This window comes from Siniperca chuatsi, linkage group LG20 (genome assembly GCF_020085105.1).
Source record: "Siniperca chuatsi isolate FFG_IHB_CAS linkage group LG20, ASM2008510v1, whole genome shotgun sequence".
NCBI lineage: Eukaryota > Metazoa > Chordata > Actinopteri > Centrarchiformes > Sinipercidae > Siniperca > Siniperca chuatsi.
Genome location: NC_058061.1, coordinates 21918243 through 21927017, shown reverse-complemented (window position 1 = coordinate 21927017; position 8775 = coordinate 21918243).

The window sequence follows — 8775 nt, the reverse complement described above, 5'->3', positions numbered from 1 at the left end:
GGCACAGCATTAGAGACCAAAAGTAATTAGGAAATCTTGTCATTCCAAAATCTTTCTCAGCACATTGACCCAGAAGAGACTGACTTCTCTCTGATACATGCAAACATATTTATTTTGGACATAGGCTTTATGCCCTGATGCGATCCGTCATCACCACGAACCTCGTGCAAGGCTCGGCAAGGGCCACTTTTGGAGTAGGCGATAACAGATAGCGTGACTACAGTAAGGTTGGCTAATTGTTTATTCAAGCTGCTGCTGTGCAGTGTAAATTTATTATAATGCATTAGCCTATTTCTCTCTGTGACTATTGTTGCAACTGAAAATGTTAGAGCAGAAACCCCTAATTGATTCTGTGCGCAAAAGTTTGGACATGTCACGTTTTGAAAGTATCAGATGTGGTGTAACGCGTAGTTACTTGTGTTGAGTGTGTAGGTCAGATGGAAAACAGTCTATGGAAGGCTATAGCCAGGCCTATCATTCATGGCCTTGACCAATCTTGCTTCGAGGGGTAGGCTATATAACCAGAGCGCCCCTCCTTATTATTGCCATTCTATATTGTTCTTAAATCATTTAAGAATAGGATTTGTATCATCCATATCCAGTCATGTGTGCTTTGAAAGTGCAACCTGTATTCAAACACAGTGTTGACTGACCTTGTAGTAGGCGTATGTAGGTCCCTTCGCCCACGGAGTGAATAGAATGCCTGGACCTTACTGTACATGTGCAACTCGCTACATGTATATCACATAATGTAACAAGTATAACTAAGTAGTAGCAGACACTTAAAGAATAGACCAGCAAGTGTGTGTTTCATTGCTTATTAATTCAACTTTGTAAGAGGAAGAAGGTTATATCTTATTTCAAAAGTTACATAGTTTTGCTTTAACATTAGCAGTGGAATGAACAAAGAAGAGAGTGCCAACTGTAGGAACAAAAACTATGTCAACAGGACATTTAAAGGATCGTCCCTGTGGTTTCGCATGGTCGAGCCCATTTATGATAACTCACTTTAAAAGTCTCAGTATGCCTCAAACGAACTAGTTCGTCTGACATGCCGTCTGACCGTGTCTAAAGGAAAAAGTGTTCGAGAGTGCCACACTCAAGAGGCAGGGTGAAAACCCTGCCATCATAGAGAGGGATGACATGCGATGAATCGTACAAATGCACACACTTAAAAATGCGCCCCCCCCCCCCCATTATGGAAAGGAGGTTTTAGATGCTCTTAGCAATCTGGCAAGTACTTTTCTTGAAGCATGAGACCTTTACACCAAAATTTCCCAGTTTGAAGTCAGTGCTATACGTTTTATACGTTTGGATGTCTACTTGTCTGTTCCAAACAGCTATTGGTTTCAATTCAAGAACACTCAGAACTTGCTTAAGTTATGTAATCCATCACAGTTAACATCAAGTCTGCATTAGGTTTTGTCCAAGTTGCATTGCTGTTGTGAAGTAAAGCCATACATTCTTTTTAAATCAGTCTCCTCTTAAGCTGCGTTACCACACGACGATTGATAAAAATGAATGCAGGCGTGGGGTGCGCTGTGATGGATTACTTCAAGTTTGAAAAGTCAGCTAATAAATTGACCATACAGAAAAAAATGGAAACCAATGGGTGACATTGGCTTGAAAAATACATTTAAAAAGTCTGTATAGCCTGCATTGAAAAATTGTCAACAACAAATCTTACAAACAGAATTGTATGGTTCTCAAAGAAAAAAGATTTCAGCAAAGAGGGCTTACTGTAGCACTACAGATAGAGACAAAATCATGAAAGCAAAATAAAGACTTTCCAGTAATTCAGTAGAAATGATCCCAGGAAGAGAATGCCTCAAAATTACTATTTAAATCATTGGTTGCGCTCTCAGCACTTCTTACCCGCATGCAGAGTAGACGGTTATAAAAGACAGCATGAAATTAGCAACAGTAAAAGTATTTCCATCTATGTCTTGGGGAAATTGTCTTATTCAAATGGGATCTGTGGTCATTTTTTTTTTCATCTATAGAGGGGTCTGTGTATGACAGTGTTTGAGTACGCCTGCTGGAAACACACACACACACACACACACACACACACCTCCGGTCCTGTCAAACCTCCTCCCCACGCTTCCACCAGCAGACCCTGAAATAATTCATCAGCATGTTCGTCTCAGAAACCTGATCCACAAACAGCTGAACATCCAGGCGCCAATCATCTGGAAAATTGATCCTCCCAAAGACTAACATTCACAAGGCGAGTTTTGGTAGGCTTGTTTGGAGGCAATGTTACATTCAGTAAGTACAAACACAGAGCTGATCAAACTTGCTTTTCCTTGTCTTTATATCTCCATTGTACCTCAGACCTGCACAGTTTTCTAGACAGTTGGCTCCTGTTTTTCTTTAATTGAATGTATAGTGTATTGACAAAGCCTTTAAATGTAAATAGTTCCTTCTCACTGGTTTTGTCAATAATGGATAAAATAAAATAACTTCCCTCATAACTTGAAACTTGAAAGTTATTCTCAGAGCATTTTAAGTAGTAAAACTACTACTGGGGTCAATTTACAAATTATAATAATATGTTTTCACACTAACGTGATGTCTCCCTGCACTAAAATGTAATGCTCTCTGAAAGTGTTTGAGCAATGTAAGTGCTCCCAACACTTGAATAAAATGGAAAAGGTAAAGGAGTTTTGTAGTGGAAATAAAAGTCCTCTTCTTTCTTCTGCAGTGCTGATGCTTGAACAGGTGAGAATACTTCAAAAGCTCAACAGAATGTGAAAAAGCAACAGTCCTGTCAATGACGTCAGCGTATTGTGTTGCAGAGATCTCTATGGATTTATATAGAGATGTAAATTAGCATGCTAACCTGCTCACTTGTGCCTCGAGAGGCGTTAACTAGTCAGATCGCTTAGCTCAGGTAGTTACAGCCGAGAGATGTGTGCAAGCGGCAAGTTCGCTACGTTACACGAGCTCTCTTAGCTTTTTTTAGTCTAATAAATAAACAAAATAAACTCACAAAATGTCAAGTAACGAAATATGGACACCTATTTTCCTTATCAGCCAGAAAAATACGACCGTACACCTTCTGAATTCATGTTTCTCTCTTTTACCAAACTAATTGCCTTGTTAACTCACAATACACACAAAAGAATTTATGCATTTTGCATTTTAATGAGATTGAAAATGTTTCTAATATATAACACTGGAATTATAAATTGCATGCACAGTATCTGTTGAATTCCTCAGTTAATTCAGAAAAATCAGCCAAATCTGTCTTTTGGCTTATTAGTAGTTCTGAGCCCATTATGTAGCTTAAACAGTTGGACTCACAAAAATACACTGTGGTTTTCAGTGAGAAACATAATAACATATGCACCAAGTCTCTCTCGTGTTTCACAATATCATTTTTAATATTTCTGTCATTTGGCTGTGAATGTGTGTGTGTGTGTGTGTGTGTGTAAATTTACTTCCAGATGGCAGGAGTAACATTTTATTTTTATTTTGCATCTCAAGCCAATTTGTGCAAAGCTGCTTCCCTGTTGCTACATCCCTATAATGTTCAGACTAATGTTTTTTGGTGGAATGAGTCCTCACTGCAGGACTCAGCACTTTAGAAGCGACGGTGACATTTAAAGTCATCTTACCTCATGAAGCACAATGTGAAGAAAACAGAAAATTACAACCAAAAAAAGATACAGGTAAGTGCGTTGCTTCAGAGACAATTAAGAAACAGTTCGTTAGTATTGATCACAATCAGAAATGAATGTATATATATGGTGTACACAAAATCCACATGATAGCTGTCCAGTCAAGCAGTATCAAGTCATTGGGCGCTAATTACTAAACTAATCAATACACATCTAGTTCTGGTGCCATTTAGTCATTCCCCTGCAGTTAGCAGCCCCTCTGACGAGATAAATGGAGCCATTCAGAATAATGAATGCCACAACTACGTAGGTCAAAAGCTCTTTTTAATATTAGAGTAAGGGTATTAAGTCACAGGTATTAAGTCAATTGAAGGGTGAAATTTGCACTCAGCATGAAGCCGTGGAATTTAGGACAGCACAGCAGTAATTGGGCTAGATGCTTTTGATCATAACCTCTTTTTTTCTGAGCACGGGGGGTTAACAACAATTAGCTATGCAAATGTTTTGCCTGATACGACCTGCTGAGACTGTGGTCATAGACGAAGGCCCAGTGACAGCCAGTCTGAGCATCGGGTGAAAATGAAGAGGGCCATTTCATGCACAGGACTGGAGTTCATTTTTGCATTACGGTCACACAAGAGAAGCAATTAACTACATAAAAGCTGCTTTGGTTCAAAAGTGCCCAAATGGTGCGAGGAGGGGCAGAAGGAAGTAGCAGTAAGAAATGTGCTGGTTAAAGAAATGGTTCAACGTTTTAGAAAATGCGCTTATTCGGAATCAGATGAAAAGATCAATATCAATCTCATGTCTGTGCATTAAGTATGGAGCTGGAGTCAGGATGTTGTTAGCCTAGCTTAGCATAAAGACTGAAAATGGGGAAACAGCTAATGTGGCTTTGTCTAAAGTTCAAAAATACACCTACCAGGACTTCTAAAGCTCACTAATTCACATGTTGTGTTGTTTAATCCATCAGAAAACTGCAGTTTGTGGGTTTTGATGGAATTATGTGTTAGAAGTATTTTGAACAACAGCTATGTGCAGAGACTGTGAGCAGCTTCCTGAAGTCTTCTCACCACAGTTTCTTGGTTTGGTAGCATCATCACGCCTGTACAGCGACCTATACCAGAACCTGTGCTCAGTTCCGATATCTGGCACCCTGCCCCATAGCAGCAGACACTGCACTGAAGTGCTGGTTGGATGGACAAACTGTTCCTCATCCAGAAATAGTTCCATCACATAAGTCCCCCTAAAAATATGAATTGTGAATGGATTAAACAAACAAGATATAATGGTTTTATTAATGAGCTTTAGACTTGTTGGTAGGCATGTTTTTTTAACAGAGCATTACTGCTGCATCCACTATGTTAGGTATTGTGAAACTGATGAGTGTTTTGCCGATGTAACTGTTAGTATCATTCATGGTGTGAGATCCCTCTGTGCTTCCCAATAGGCCTTTTTCACAGCAGACATTTTGACTTGTCATAGTAGGGAAAGCACAGGTGTTACTAATAACATTAACAATGGCTCTGTTCTAGTCAAGCGTCCCAGTTAGCCATGACAGTGAGACAGTGAGCCATCGTGAAAAATACCAGGACTCTGAAACTGAAGCAGCTAAATGGAATTCAGCAATCATTCATTTTATTATTTACACCTTATCACATAATCTGTCAGCTCCCTGAAATAACCCACAAAGAGTACACAAACTGACAGTTATCAAAAATGCTTAGCTAAAGTTCCAGCGACTGCAATCAGATCCAATTATTTTTTTCTGACTCCCCCTCATCGCCTACATCTCTAACCCAAAAGGCATGTAAACCTAAATACATCGAAATGCAACAAAGTAAACTTTTTACATTATTGTTCAGACCAAAGATTACAAACTGTAGGTGTTTAAGAAATTAACACTGGATTGTATTTTTGGATTGTATTTTTCTGATAGCAGCAACACAACAATCATTTAAAGTGACCCTGCTCATGCTGTGTGAGGAGGCGGGCCGTTTCTTGCTGCTCAATATACAGTATATATATATATATATATATATATATACAACTGTATATCAACATGAGGGACAGTGAATGACCTACACACATTCATTAAAACAAATGCTGCAGTGTTAATGTAGTTTTCACTTATTTGTATTTGTATTTATAACTGCAAGGCTACAATTGTTTGTTGTTATCATTATTATTATCTTATCTTATCTGTATATATTTTAATAGCACATTTCTTCTGTTTATGTATATGTTTTTATTTCACATATGCTTTGGTAATGTTAACATCTGTTTCCCATGCCAATTAAGCCCCATTGAATTGAACTGAACTGATTTAATGTTCATGCTTGAAAAAATTACTTAAATGATTAACTATCAAAATAATTGCTGATTAATTTTCTGTTGATTTATCGATTAATCTACCAATCGTTTCAGCTCTAATGTGTATATCTTTATGGTTTGACTGTTGTTTTGGGGATTTTTTTTTTTTTTGCTCCATTCTTTCTCCCTTTTCCTCTTTTTATAGGCTGCGACCCATGAATTCAAAACATACACATAAGAAAATGGTTTCATGTGGCAGTATATAAATATACATTTTACATTTAAGTTGATGTTTTCTTCCTCTCTGCTGTGTCAAATTGTATAAACACTGGTAGGAGAATGATGCACCACCAATTAACGAGCAGTCACGGTATGGAAAAAGTAAGAATGCATGTCATTTGTTCCTGCATTTCCTATAGTTAGTATAGTTACACTATCTGTATCATGATGATGATGTACCACGTTATCAGAGTCCACTCAGATGCACTCAGGTATAGACTTATTGACACAAAGACCCGAGACCTGTGGCTGATTAGACTGGGTATAAATTGGGCCAAGTTTTGCTTGATAGGAACCGAGTGCACCTGTGAAGACCATTGCTTTGACAGTGGCAGATCAGCAAACAGTCATAATTCGTTCAGTTTAGAGTAACGCTGACAGATGATGCCGTCATGACATTCTTCCAATAGAAAACAGAGAAAACGCTCATATGGGTTGTTTTGGAAGGCAATGACGAATGACCTATTTTGCTGTGTAGTTTGGAGACTGTCAAAAGTGAGAAATTTTCCAAGACACACACTCCTGCTGTGTTGTGTGGCTTTCATGAAGAGATCTACTTACAGTAAATCCCACAGAGCTGCTGTGGTAGTTACATTATAAAAGACATAAAGTGCGAGTTTCACTGATAAGCAGTGGAAGCTGTGGTATTCAGATAAGCCTTCTGTACCTGATATTATATACAGTCGAGCTTCATATCCTAAACTATCCATGTCAAGGACACGCAATGGGATCACAATGCTATACCAGAGAGATTAACACAACCGGGATGTGTGTTGGCCTAAGTTATGATAACCTTGTCATCACTTGTCAGGTCTGTAAACTTCATCACCATTTCTATCGCTGGGGAAGCCGGCAGTTAATAGAGATTTAAACCTTCAGTGATTCCTTATCTGCTCCGCAGCATCTCACAGCAGAATATTCCCCTGCTGTTCACTCGATTTGCCTTTTGTCTGAGAGCCCTTGTGATATATAATAACTATAGTGTCTGATAGTAATTGATAAAGGGATATCATACATTTATCACAGCAAAATTATCAGCTGCATAGCATGTCCTAAAGGAGTGTTGAATTGATATCATGGGTGTACTATAAAGAATGATAAAACTCGCTCCATAAACTCAGTGTTCAGTAGCCTACTTTACTACAGAGACACATTAAGTCCTTGTGGGAATATTATAGGGATATTATAGAATATTATTAGGGGGCTTAGTTGTTTGGGAAATAGCATTTTCAGATTATTAGCAAGGGGAGACAGCAAATGAATCAGGATCCTAATATAGAGCTCAAATCTTTTAAAAATAATATAGTGAAGGCACACTGATTACCAAAACACAAATCACGCATCAGAACCAGCTCCACTCTGACAGGATAGCAGGGTGGTGGTGTTGAGAAGGTAGTCATGGCAACAGGATGTCTTTGACACAAAAGCGCACACACACACGTGCGACATGTCCACACCCAGGCACAAAGATGCACATCTAAATCTAATCTAAATTCAGTGTTTTATGGTAACAAAAAAACACATACATAGCCATTTCTGCTGCTAGAGCAAACTGGAAAATTACTTAAACATTGTTATGCCACTCCTGACTGTAGATCTTTTGCATTTTGCTGATGGATGGGCTCATTTAAAAGTTAGATTGTAAGCAAGTCAGGCACACTTTCAAACTTAAACAAAAATTCTGCCTGTTTATTTAAATCTTACAGTTTGACAGCAACTGATTTATTACAAGCTTTCGTTTTCGTCAATGTACACAAATCTATAGATTAAATTTTCATGACTATTTCACAAACTGCAATTAGACTGTGTTGACACGGTATTTCCCATGGCAACGGTTGACTGACAATTGGGACAGGCATTGCTAGGAAATGACCAAAGCACGCCATAGCCCTGTATAGCTAACATTCGTTGATAGAAGGCAATTTATACCTTCCCTTCTCAACTTTGGCTTACTAGCATCCACTCGGAAAGTGAAAGCTAATTAGCCCAGCTTGCTAATGTAAGCACTGTTTTTTTTATTAGGCATTACTTTTTGTTCATGTTATTTCAACACTGGCCAAGTTATTAGCAGCTCCTGCACACTCAGTGCTGCGTTTGTTCAATATTGTACAAAAGACAGGGTCTAGCTAGCATTAGTGTTAGCTCTCTTTCATGGATACAGTTGTGGTAATACCAAATTACCATAATGTAACAAGTACTTCTGTGACCTCAGCACTCTCTGTTGTGAGTTAAGGAGTAACATAGACAAGCCTTAAACCTGCAAAAACTTTTTTTTTGGCCACTTGGAGGCAGCCTACTACTACTAGTCTACTGTAAATTCTCAAATATTGACCGGGGCCTTTATTTACCGATCAACTGCAGAGGGTACCAGGCCTTTATTTGAAGCAGGCTTATATTAGAGACAGGTATATTTGGTCATATTTTAGCATGAAGCCTCCTTGTTTTCCAATCTGTTCCAGTTTGCCCTGTTAAGTTTTTGTTACTGCATTGTAATGTCAATACAAACTCAACACTTCCTGTATCTGTTTCAAATCAAAAGCTCTCTAGCGTTTAAGCC